General features: G+C 39.3%; 1 protein-coding gene across 2 annotated transcripts in view; it reads right to left on the minus strand.

The window, feature by feature from the left end:
* Positions 1 to 11,917, minus strand: part of LOC107695710 (zinc finger protein GLIS2-like) — a 43,033-nt gene extending 31,116 nt beyond the window's left edge. The window contains exon 1 of one of the 2 annotated variants that reach the window (XM_016495735.1): positions 10,991 to 11,917. The gene's annotated coding sequence lies outside the window, so the exon portion shown is untranslated. Of the gene's footprint in view, positions 1 to 527; positions 936 to 10,990 lie in introns of those variants that run through there. The other variant, XM_016495736.1, reaches the window with a different exon arrangement.
* Between the last annotated feature and the right edge of the window lie 307 nt (positions 11,918 to 12,224).

Here is a 12,224-nt window from a genome sequence, read left to right on the forward strand (position 1 = left end):
AACGTAAACAGCGTATGCTGTTCTGTGTCAGCTGCGCCATGCCGGATACGTTGTTTACGTTCAGATCAAAGTGCAAACAAAGTAGAAAACGTATCCGTGTGGCGCAGCTGACACAGAACAGCATATGTTGTTTACGTATGTGTTAAACAATTAGTAAACAATTAAACAAGTAAACAATTTAAGTAAAAAATTTATAAATTTTAAAAATATTCAAAAATAAATAGTGCCTATAATATTATAATAACACTGAGTCTGACTGAAATCAAACTTTTAAAGTGCATTAAAACAACTCCTGTATTTAAATCATAAGGCACTAGATTTCCCATTAGAATTTACTACAATCTGGCTGTTTAAGGAAACGATTAATATTTTTTTCAACAAAGATATGTGTCAGTGTGCTTGTCGGCTCCATGCACTTGAAGCAGAACCCATTCCCTCCATTTTTCCTTCCTACATTTTTGCAGTTTACTCTCTAAAAACAGGCTGTGAATGGACTTTGACTGCACAGACCCCGTCTCTCCACTCACCGGTGAACTCTAATGGACCTCAGCGTAGATTGCGAGCGCGATTATGGTCAGTTTATGGTGGTGTTTGTGTGCATTTTTCTGCTGATTGTTCCTCAGATCCGCCCCTGGACTGGAGTCTGGCCGGGCTGGCCGTGCTGAGACAGACCTCCCCTGGAGACATACAGGGTCAGCGCAGGAATGCTGGGGGATTGGCACCTGGCTAAATCCTACACACGCTCACTTTTTCCACTCTCTGCTGAGACTCCACGTGGATCCTACCTACGAAAACACGGCATTCCTGTGCGTGCAGTCAAACAATATTCCACAGCCACAACACAGCGTGTGCAGACATGCAATATGACGCGTCTGTCAAATGAACAGGTTAGTGAGTGCGTGAAAACTCCAGTCGTTAAAGAGAAATTCTCATCATTTACTCCCCATCATGTCATATTCCTTGCTTTCTGAAACAGAAAACAAAATCTTTTTAAGTTAAAAATAAATACATTTTAATTTAAATTTAAGCTAAATTCTAACAAGTTTGTGAGAATGTTGGAAAATTCTTAAGAAGGTCTCAAATATTTCTTAAGAATGTCTTAGTTTTTTTCCCTATTTACTAATTTGTTGTTAGTGAATTTCGAATTAAGCAAAAAAAGTCACATCACGTATAATCATGACTGATCATTGTTAACATTGTCAGTCAGTGGTGTCGTAATATGTTATATTGTCATGCTTAATATGTGAATCAACCAATTAAACTGATTAAAGATCTTACCATTGGGAATTTAAGACAAATCGGAGGTTAACTTACCATCAAGAATTATTATTATTGATTTTTAAGAACAATCCTAACTTTAAGAAATTATTTACAATGATTTTTATAAACAATCCTAACTTTAAAAAGTTATTCACGTTGATTTTTAAGAACAATCCTAACTTTATTTACGTTGATTTTTAAGAATAATCCTAACTTTAAGAAATTATTTACGATAATTTTTAGTAACAATCCTAACTTTAAGAAATTATTTACAATGATTTAAGAACAATCCTGACTTTGTTATTTATGATTTTTAATATCAACCCTAACTAAGTTATTTACGATAATTTTTAAGATCAACCCTAACTTCAAGTTATTTACGATGATTTTTAAGATCATCCCTAACTTTAAGTTATTTACGATGATTTTTAAGATCATCCCTAACTTCAAGTTATTTACGATGATTTTTAAGATCAACCCTAACTTCAAGTTATTTACGATGATTTTTAAGATCATCCCTAACTTTAAGTTATTTACGATGATTTTTAAGATCATCCCTAACTTTACGTTATTATAATGATTTTTAATATCAATCCTCAATTTGTTATTTATGATTTTTAAGATCAACTCTAACTTTCTGAAATATTATTTACAATGATTTAGAACAATCCTAACTTTAAGAAATGATTTAATTATTCAAATTCTTCTAAATTTTGTCCTTTGACAAATCACTAAATTCATTAAATCTTCATATTAATAATATCTTACCTTTGAGGATTTAAGACAAGTTGGAGATTTTTAAGAAAATTATTTTCAGAAATTCTAATTCTTCTTAGGTTTGCCTTCCTTAAGAAAACAGAAAAGAAAATTCTTAAGAAATGTTTTTGATGATAGAAATATTCCTCACTTTATTTTAAAGTTACAAAACAGGAAGAACATTTTTCGTGAATCCAGCTCCAGGACTTTGAAGCTCTAAAGGGATACGAAGATAGTGTGAAATGAATTCATATGACCCGACCGCTGTATTGTAAGTCTTCTGAAGAGACACGGTCACTTTGCATGATGAACAGATCATAATTGAAGCCTTTATTCACATTCAAATCAAACCAAAACACTGATCAGCACATGCAAACAAAGGGCCCTGTCATACACCCGGTGCAATGCGGCGCCAGGCGCGACACAAGTGTTTTTGGCTAGTTTCAGCCCGACGAGTTATCATTTTCACTGATTTTTCAGTGAACTAACCATTTAAATACAAATGAGATTGTCAGGAAACTCAAGAGTTCCCACGTTTAGCTGGGGTCTGTTTGAGACTGTCCCATCTGGAAAAGCAAACCCGTGACTCAACCCTTCGGCCTTTGGGTGGGGTGGCAAACGTCTGGGCATAGAGCGAGGGTCTGGCGTTCCCTTCCATCCCACAGCGTTAACAGACTCCCAGCCACAGATTTACGGGAGCTGACGAGCGCATGGAAACTCGGCACGCTGGCAGACGACCTTCTGCCATATTTCAGTTCGCTGTAGCGAATGTCGTAACAAATGCGAGCCTAGCCACTCGAGGGGCTCTCGCTTTTATAAGAGGCATAAAACATCCAGCAGGCAGGCTGCGCTTTGAGTTCAGGCCAACACTGGGCGCAGTGGGTATACTTCACATTTTGGGAGTTGCCGTCTCAGACTTGCACTCATTTCCTGGATCCGAAATATTACGGCAGCGCCACATGAGAGGCTCAAAAAACCCCTTTTCTTGGACTGAAAAAGCCCAGGATGTGTGCACAAAGCAGTTAAGCTGAAATCAGGCGTAATTTAATAGGACATGTGACTTTCAGCCGCTCGGCCTCGAGGGACGTCAGTGGTGTCGGGATCCCATCGGTGCATGTGATAGAGTGCTGTGCTGATTTTCTCATTTGGCCAGGATTCCTCTGTTGATGGACACCTGTGTGCCGGGCTGGAGCCGGGAGCTGGTCAGGAGCGGAAGGCGGGGCCACTGTTCGGTTCTCGAAACCCAAACATTGCGGTGGAACGAAAACAGGAAGACGAAGGAAACTCAGAACAGAAGAATGTAATTAGTTGACAAACTGAAGTGATTGTAAATCAGGAACGCTGGTGATTGTTCAAACCAGGGATTCACAGTCTTTTTTGTCAGCTGATCCCCTTTGACTTAATATTTACTTTAAGTTAATATTTCAATAATTTAAAAACACATTCATATGTTCACAGTTCTCTGATGACTGTTAATGGTCACATGACATGCAAGTAAACAAGTAATTTTTAAATTATATTTAAAATTATTATTTACTGTTTTTTTTTGTGTTTTATTATTATTTTTTATTATTTTTTGTAAATTTTTCCATTTAACCGTAGTGACAAGTGCTCAAACTGGGGTGTGCAAGGGGGCCTAATACAAATGTTTTTTTTTTATGCTGTTTATATGTAAAAAATATGAATTACTATGTGGAACACTTATTTTAAAACACATTTTTTTTGAATTTATATTATATTATTACTAGTACATTTTACACTTTGCTTTCTGAAGACTGGTGAGAAATCACAAAATTAATCTATTATTTTATTTTATTGACATTGTTAGTCTTTTTTTAACAGAAAGAAATAAAAACATATATATTTAAAATATAGGTGTTCATCTGTCTTTCCTATGTTTAACAATAATAGTTTGGAACAGTATGAACAAAAAATACAAAAAATTATTTGAAAATGTTGTTCTTTGAGGTTATGCATCTAAATAAAATGTCTAATAAAGGGTAGAAAATGCTGTCTTAATACAAACAAAATATTTAAGACATTTATTATTATGTATTTAGATATTAGATATATATATATATACTTAAATATTTATATTTATAAATTTAAACATGTTTATGAATACATATTTTAAAATATTTAAAATATATATTTTATATAATATATGTGTTTGTAATTATATGTGTTTATTATGTTTAAGATAATCCATAATAACTTAAGATATTACATTTTTGTTTTATATATATATATAGACAATATTCTGCTTTTGCTTCAGTCCAGTAAGAATATAAAGGACAATTATTTAATTTTGCAAATGAAAGTTGTCTGGTGTTTTTCTGGCACAGTATAAATAGGCCACGAAAAAATATAGCTGCCTTAATATTTTCTCCCTCACAAGGGTATCATCAAATTTGGGGGTCCTTGAAATCAAGAAGCTCGAAAACCCCTGGGTTGTACCATGACTCACAACTTTTTAATTCATACCAACATGGTTGGACCATGAAATGATTTAGCGGAGCCCAGGCCGTCAAAACTTCAAACCACGTATTTCGAAACGGCCAAAAGAAGCTGAGGGTCCGAAATGTGTGTCTAGGGACCTGGCAGGACCACGATCTGGCCCTGAAAACCACAAATTAATGTTTATTGTCTTATAAATACTTCTTTATGAGTCGTTGGAGGACATAATGGACCCTGGTAGTTACTAGACCTCTGCTGATGTTGCCCGTCGTTGCTCCTCTTATCCCTTTCAGACACCTGCACACACGCACACACACACGCTCTTTTCTTTTCTCTGCCTCTGTTCTTCTTCCCGTCTGTGTCTCTGCCAGCCTCACTGTGCGCCTGTGTTCTCTCGTTCCCCTCGCATGGGGCGCCTGTTTTCTCAAAGCGAGGCCGCCCTCCCCTCAACACTCGGCCCCTCCGAGGCCTGGCAGCCAGACAAGGTCAACATGACAGGATTTCCCCCCTCCTTCCCTCTTTCTCTCACCCTTTATCTCCCTGCGTTTCTTTGACTTCGCTCAGCTGAGTGGCAGGCTCCTCCCAAACACGAAGGGCCTTTCATCTTCTGTCTCCGCCAAAGAGAGCAAACAAGGGACAGCGCCATAGAGAGACGGGAGGAGCGTGTACCTATAGAGCTTCATCTCAGTGTGAGAGATGGACTGATAGTTTGGCGCGTGCAAAACAACAAATAATGCAGCGCAGTTGTTTGTAGTCGGATGTACAGTTCAGAGGCAAGCAGCTAAAATCAATGCCACATTTATAGAATAAACATTTACATAATAGAGATATACAGTTTTAAAAAATATATATTGCAGCTATTTTTTGCACTTTTTTTTTGGCCATTACGTTTTCTTAAAGACATAAGACTAGTTACGTGTTCCTTCCTTCATTTTAAGACTGAAACATTTTAATAGAGTCTTTGATTTAGTAACAAGCGGCGAGTTGCATTCATTCCTGTCAGTCACTTCAAACTGATTGTTTCAATGAATCAGCTTGACTCTGAAACCTTTGAATAAATGTAGAGGTGTGGTCTAGTCCTAAGTTTCCAAAACAAAACATCTAACAGAATGGCACTTTCTTGTAAGGCTAAATTCCTCTTAAGTAATCAATGAAGTGTCTCTTTATCTCATCAGCTGTTGCACAAAAGCAGTTGCAGTAAATGCATTGAAACTTAAACACTGTCAATTCACACAGTTTTTCAACCACATATTGAAGGAAACACTCCTCTTGTTCATAGTAGAGTAGACTCTGAGAATGAGCTACAATTCACTGTAGAATTAACAAAAAGTACCAAAGATTCCCGTTCAAGCCATGTGCCAAAGTTAACAGAGATACGAGAGCAGCGGGACACGAGGACTGGAAAAGCGTTGTATCCTCTGATAACTTTATAATGAGGCAGAACGCACCAACATTCACTTCATCTTTCTTTCAAACTCAAGACGTGCCGCTCGTGAAGTACAGCTGCGGAGAAACTGCGGGGAACAGCGGATCATGGGAAGAAGGCGGCAGTCTCGGACTCTCGCACACATTGACGGGAATGAATTTGCCCGGACACAGAGCCAAGCCCAGGCCCAGACTTGAGAGAGCCTTGTTTCTCTTTCTGAAATGCTTTACCTCCCCTGCCCTCTTTTCTTTTCATACGGCAGTCTTATGCACTTATTGTGTTCCAGTCGCGTTATTGTGGCTGCAGGAAGATCCAGGCTGTTGGCTTTGCAAGTAAATAATAATAAAAGCCAGCTGTGCTTCCAGTTTAACTGCTGAAGCCTTTGGCCCGTTACGATCCAGCGCGCTGCTTATTGCTAACAGCTTACAGTTGGAAAACAATGGTGGTGATGTGGCCCTGCGATTCAGAGTCATGTGGCAAAGACCGTTCTCATGTTTCTTGAACATTATTGGTCGCTTTTTCAATGGCTTATGCCGACATACAGTACCAGCAGTCACGTTTTCACCTTTTCACTTTTTACTAGTACTATCTTCCCCATCTAAGACTAATCAAGTCTTCAAACTATGGAGTTCAAATGAAAATTTGGAAATTTAGTTAACTAAATTTTATTTTAGTGGAAATTTTGAACTAAAACTCTCTTATATGAGCTTGTTCTTTGTGTAGCTTCATTAACCATTAGCTGAATTTTATTAATATATAACTGATTTTATTATATTTAAGCATTTCAAATGGTCTTTAAGATAACAAGGGAAAAAAAATGAAAGTATACACACACACACACACACACACACACACACACACACACATATATATATATATATATATATATTTAAACATTAAACTATAATTGAATGTATGTGTGTGTGTGTATATATAAAACCTTTTTCCAGAAAGACTTATAAACTCCTGACCTTTGACCTAAGGACTTCTTTTGGGTCTCTTTTTCCTGTTCTGTTAATAATTTTTATGTCAAATTCCCCCTCATTTTGTTGCAGTGGTTGTAAGGAGAAAGTAAGTGGCTGAAAGACATAAAAGAAAACATAAAGTGGAAAGTGTGTGGATGCAGAACTCGGTCTGTGTTTATTTTGGAGGGATTGCACCGGAGCACCAGGCCTTTGGCGGCTCAGAGGCACAGGGACAGGTGGCGTGAACCATCCTCGCGTGTCCCGTGAAGGTGCCGAGGGGGTAGAGAGAAAGAGAGCGAGGGGTCCTCGGGCTGGGGCGGGACCGGGCTCTGCGCAGCAGGGAGGACGTGAGCGAAACGTTCCAAGAGGAAACGGTGAGGCCACGCTGCGATTAGTGGTTGCAGTTTAACTGCAGAAAAATGCATGGTCCAAGCCCAGCGAGAGAGGGTGGTTTCACTGGTCTCAGCGAGCCCGTATGACTCAGGGTCTCTGCACTCCTATCAGCCCTGGTGAAAGTTTGTTTGCACAGCTCTTTTCTGCACAACTGTCTTTAAACAGTGTTTTGTGGCATTTCAAAGCATTAAAAAATGGCTTTTCCAGAACATTTATGTATTTAGCAGATGCTTTTATGCAAATTAACTTATAACAGAGGAACAAAAGCCATTTGTCAAAGTGCCAACAATATTTATACCAGGTTTATTAGACCACAGTTTTTCCTACACTATTAAAAATAAAGGTTCCACAAGGGAGTTTTCATAGAAGAACCATTTTTGGTTCCCCAAAGAACCTTTTTGTGAACTGTTCTTAAAAGAACTGTGTTTTTCTTACCTTTTCCATTATAAAGAACCTTTGATGCATTTAAAAGATTCCATGGGTGTTAAAGGTTCTTCATGGGACCACTGATGCAGAAATAGAACCTTTATTTTTTAAGAGTGTAGAAGCTGGAATTTTACTGGAATCTCTGATAATTTCAGTGTGGAATTCCACGTCCCAGGACTCTTCCTCCAGTCTTTGTTAAATTCCCAGCCGAACTGACCTCCCCAGGCCCTCCTCCCACCTTTTAGCAAATGCTAAACATTTATTCCAAGTGGATGTCAGCTGTCTCTGTCCTGAAGTAATGCAGAAGACTGTCTGAAATTCCCATCACTGAGACCATCTCATACTCTCAATACTCTTGATTCCATTGCCGAACCCTCCTGAGGTTGTAAATCTAGCCCACGTGGAGGATCACGGGTGTCAGTGCGAAGGCTGAATGCCCTGTATGAGTTGCAGCCTCTAAATACCTTAAGGGTTGTTTAATTGTGGCTTCAAAAAAACCATAAAGCAAATTACTTGGTGCTACTAGATATTTAACAACCAACAGAGACACCCAAGAATGCACTTTTGGTGCACAGACTAGCAATTACCAACAGAAAATGGCACAAATAAAAAGTAACAGTTCACTCAAAATTTAATTCTGCCATTATTTACTCATGTCTTTCCAAATCTGTTTTCAGAAGATGTAATCAAGAGTCCTATTCATCGTAATGGCGAAAGTCCAAAAAATGCTCTGAATAGACAGATTTAAGTTTAATCTGATGGACCCTCAAAAATAAAGGTTACAAAAGGTGGTTTTCACAGTGATGCCACAGAAGAACCATTTTGAAGATCCACATTTTTCCAAAGAACCTTTTGTGGAATGGAAAGGTTCCATGTATGAAGGTTCTTTATTGGCATCAATGGTTCCATGAAGAACCTTTAACATCCACAGAAACTTTCCATCCCACAGAAGGTTTTTATAATGGGAAAAAGGTTCTTAAGATTTCTAAAATTCTCCTCACACTAAGAAGAAATGGTTTTCACTGAAACATTCTTTAGGGAACCCAAAATGGCTCTTCTATGGCACGTTTTGGATGGAACCTTTATTTTTAAGAGTGTGGAAGTTAAAATGAAAATTCTGTCATCATTTACTCACCCTCATGTCATTCCAAACCTGTATGACTTTTGTGGAACACAAAAGAAGATACTTGGAGTCAAAAACCCATTGGACTCTATTTAATTTCATTGTATGCTCTCTTAAAAATAAAGGTTCCAAAAGCAATGATGCCATTGAGGAACCATTTTTTATTTCCCAAAAAAAGCCTTTCAGTGAACAGCTCTTAAAGGAACCATTTCTTTCTTAGTTTGAAGAACATTTTAATAATCCAAAGAGCCTTTTTCTACTATAAAGAACCTTTTGTGGAATGGAAAGGTTCCACTGATGTTAAGGGTTCTTTTTGGAACCATAGATGCCAAATAAAGAACTTTTATTTTCAAGAGTGCGAACAAAAAAAGGCTGAAACTTTTTTTGAAATTTCTTCTTTTGTGTTCCACAGAAGAAAGAAAAAGCGTTTGGAACAACTTGAGAATGAGTATATAACGACTGAAGATTTTCTTGAAACTTTTTTTGAAATTTCTTCTTTTGTGTTCCACAGAAGAAAGAAAAAGAGTTTGGAACAACTTGAGAATGAGTATATAACGACTGAAGATTTTCTTGAGAAGATTTTGCATATAGTGCACAAATTTTATGGAGCTTTTTTAGAGTTTTATAGACCCAGTGTTTGATCATGGTGCTGGCGTTGCACTGATTCATGGGTAAAACTCTCCCAAACATCTTCAAACGCGAACCAAACCAAGCACTCCTTTTTGTCTTTTGTCAAAGGTGTTTAGGCCTCGCAGCATGCACACATATGAACATCTCCTAAGCCTTGCGTATTCTCTGTTTGGCCCCACGTTTTGAGTAAAGACCAGGCCGGGGCCCCTCTTTAGTCACTGAGCATTAGAGAGCGTAATGGGCATGAATTCACAGAAGCGCTTCAGGGTGTGTCATATTTGGCAAACCATTCTGAGCATCGAGAGGAACAAGCGGTATATTCACTGGCCAGACCCCTCACAAAAGTACGGCAAAGCCTCGGCGTGCCAAGATCTCATATTTCTGCAACGTTCAGCTCTGCTTTAGCTTATGGAGCTTCACTTCATATGCGAACCAGAAGCCTTTCTTTCCAGTACGTCTTTGAGCACATCGTAATACAGGCGGCCCTATCGCGGAGCCGTCGGTTCACACGGCGAAAACACAAGTCGTCGCCAGCACGCACAGCTGGAGGAAAGCATACGGTCAAGTGAGGACTCAGCGGCAATAATATGAGATGTTTGCACAGCGGCATAAGGCAAAAAGCTGTGCACATACACACACTGCTTTCTGTCTCTTAAAAGGTCTGGATTTCACCAAAGAATGCCATCTGGCCAGTTCGGGTCACTTTAGGGGCACCTCGATGCAATTCGAACAGTGATTTCAACAGTGCATGCATTTCTAAACAAAAAAGCACAACATGAAGAGGTCAAATGTCATGCAAACCATTGGACAAACTACACAAGCTTGGGCTTCAATGAAGGCAATCACCTCTAGGCTCAGTTAATAAATCAACCCCATGCACAAGCTTTATTCAAGAGCGTTTTTGTCCGAGATGCCCCTCTCGCAGTTGGTTAACTATGTCCTGGCAGGCATCTTCTTTATCAGTGGCCCCATGTGTAGCAGCCAATGAGGACGGGCTCCGTTCCAACCCACATCTCAATGTGCTCACAATTAAGCGCAGGGACACTGGAATCGCATAATTGGATGATGACTGCTTTATGTCCAGGCCTCAACCACTATGGACAGTAACAGTAACTTTGCCACAATGCATCATATTTGCATGCAATATTTCAGTTTTTTTGCACATGCACCTTTCCCCATGTGAAGTATTTAATTTGCATCCTGCACCATCTGAAGTATTTCTTGTCTAGAATAAGAAAACGACAACAAACTCATCACATGATGCTAGATTTAACACATGCCTCCAGACATTCTGTCTGCTATTAAAGTGCATTAGTGCAAGCATCGTTTCTCATTCTTTGGAGGCACTGCAGACGTCAACTCCTAAGAAATCACACAGACCGGGGCATAAACTGAGAAAACGCTCTTGGAAAATAGGACAGGGTCTTTCTGCTACCCTGAGTGACCGTGCTCACTGGACAAAACTAAATATGCATGCTTATATTGGCACGGCAATGCACTGGAGATCAATGATGCAAGGTTGCAGTGCCATTTGAGTTCATTAGACTGGCTTACCTTCTGTAAAACCTCCTGGATGTGTTATGGCCCAGCACTGGTCTCCACCTTAAACTTTCCAGAGGGGATGTTTGCTCCAATTCCCTTGGATTGCAAAATAAGGAGTCAGTTTTTAAGCAAGGCCCGGCAGATTATGCAAAAAGACCTGTAAAACACTGTCACCAGTGGCTGAATAATCTACTGCTGTCTGAGAGCATCAGACTGTTGTCTGGACACGCATGACAGTGTTCGGAAGAGCAGAAAACTCAAGACTTGCGAGGATAAAAAAGGCGTCAATCCAGAGTGAATGCGACGGATTTAGTAGTTTATGTCAGTTTCAGGCCATGAGGATATTCTCATGAAGAAGAAACCCGTTAAATGCGTGTGTGTGTGTGTGTGTGTGTGTGTCAACACAGTGTCCGTACTGTTATTATCGACTCTGGAATGACTGCTTAAGAACGATGCGCTAAAAAAACAAACAGAAACCGATCGGAGTGATCGTTGTCTTGGCATCAAGGTGCATCGCTTGCTGGCGACGCTGGTCCAGAGGGGTTTTTAATGGGTGGTCGTGCGCAAAAGGCGATGGAGAGGAGACGTCTCCCTTTTCAGCTTCGTGTCCGGATGGTGTCTCCGTGTCGGGTTCGCGATTTCCTCTGGTCGTTTCCAGTCCTGGGGCCTGAATGTTGTCCTTGGAGACAGTGTGTGATGAGTTGGGTCTCCAGCACCCCGGACTCGAGCCTGTCCGTGTCTCCTCTCCTCTCCTCGGGCGCAGCGGGCGGAGGGATCAGCCCTGACTGACTGTGACTCTGCCAGCTCAGCGCATGTGTGCTGCTCCGCCCCGTCCAGCGCTGAGGAGGCCGGCCTGGGCTCCCATCCAAACAAACTCCCCTCCCTTCCTCCCTCCAGCGCTCTGAACATTTTTATTGGCATGGTAATAAAGCTTTTTATCGCCGAAGCTTTAATAAACATTACCTCCTTAGACCCTTTCCTCAGATCTATTCATCTTGGTCTAGCATAGTGGACACTCTTACTGAATTTCTTTGAGATTATTCATACTAATATAAAATATAATATAATATAATATTATGTTTTATAAATTAATTAAAATCAGTACTTGCAATATGTTTCTTTATTGGTGTATTACATCATGTATAATTATGTTATAGATATGTATCATTTATATCATATATTTTGATCATATAAATTAATTAAACGTAATTAAATATTTTAATTATAATAATAGTTTATATTTATA

The sequence above is a fragment of the Sinocyclocheilus anshuiensis genome, unplaced genomic scaffold (assembly GCF_001515605.1).
Source record: "Sinocyclocheilus anshuiensis isolate Anshui unplaced genomic scaffold, SAMN03320099.WGS_v1.1 scaffold1075, whole genome shotgun sequence".
Classification (NCBI taxonomy): Eukaryota; Metazoa; Chordata; class Actinopteri; order Cypriniformes; family Cyprinidae; genus Sinocyclocheilus; species Sinocyclocheilus anshuiensis.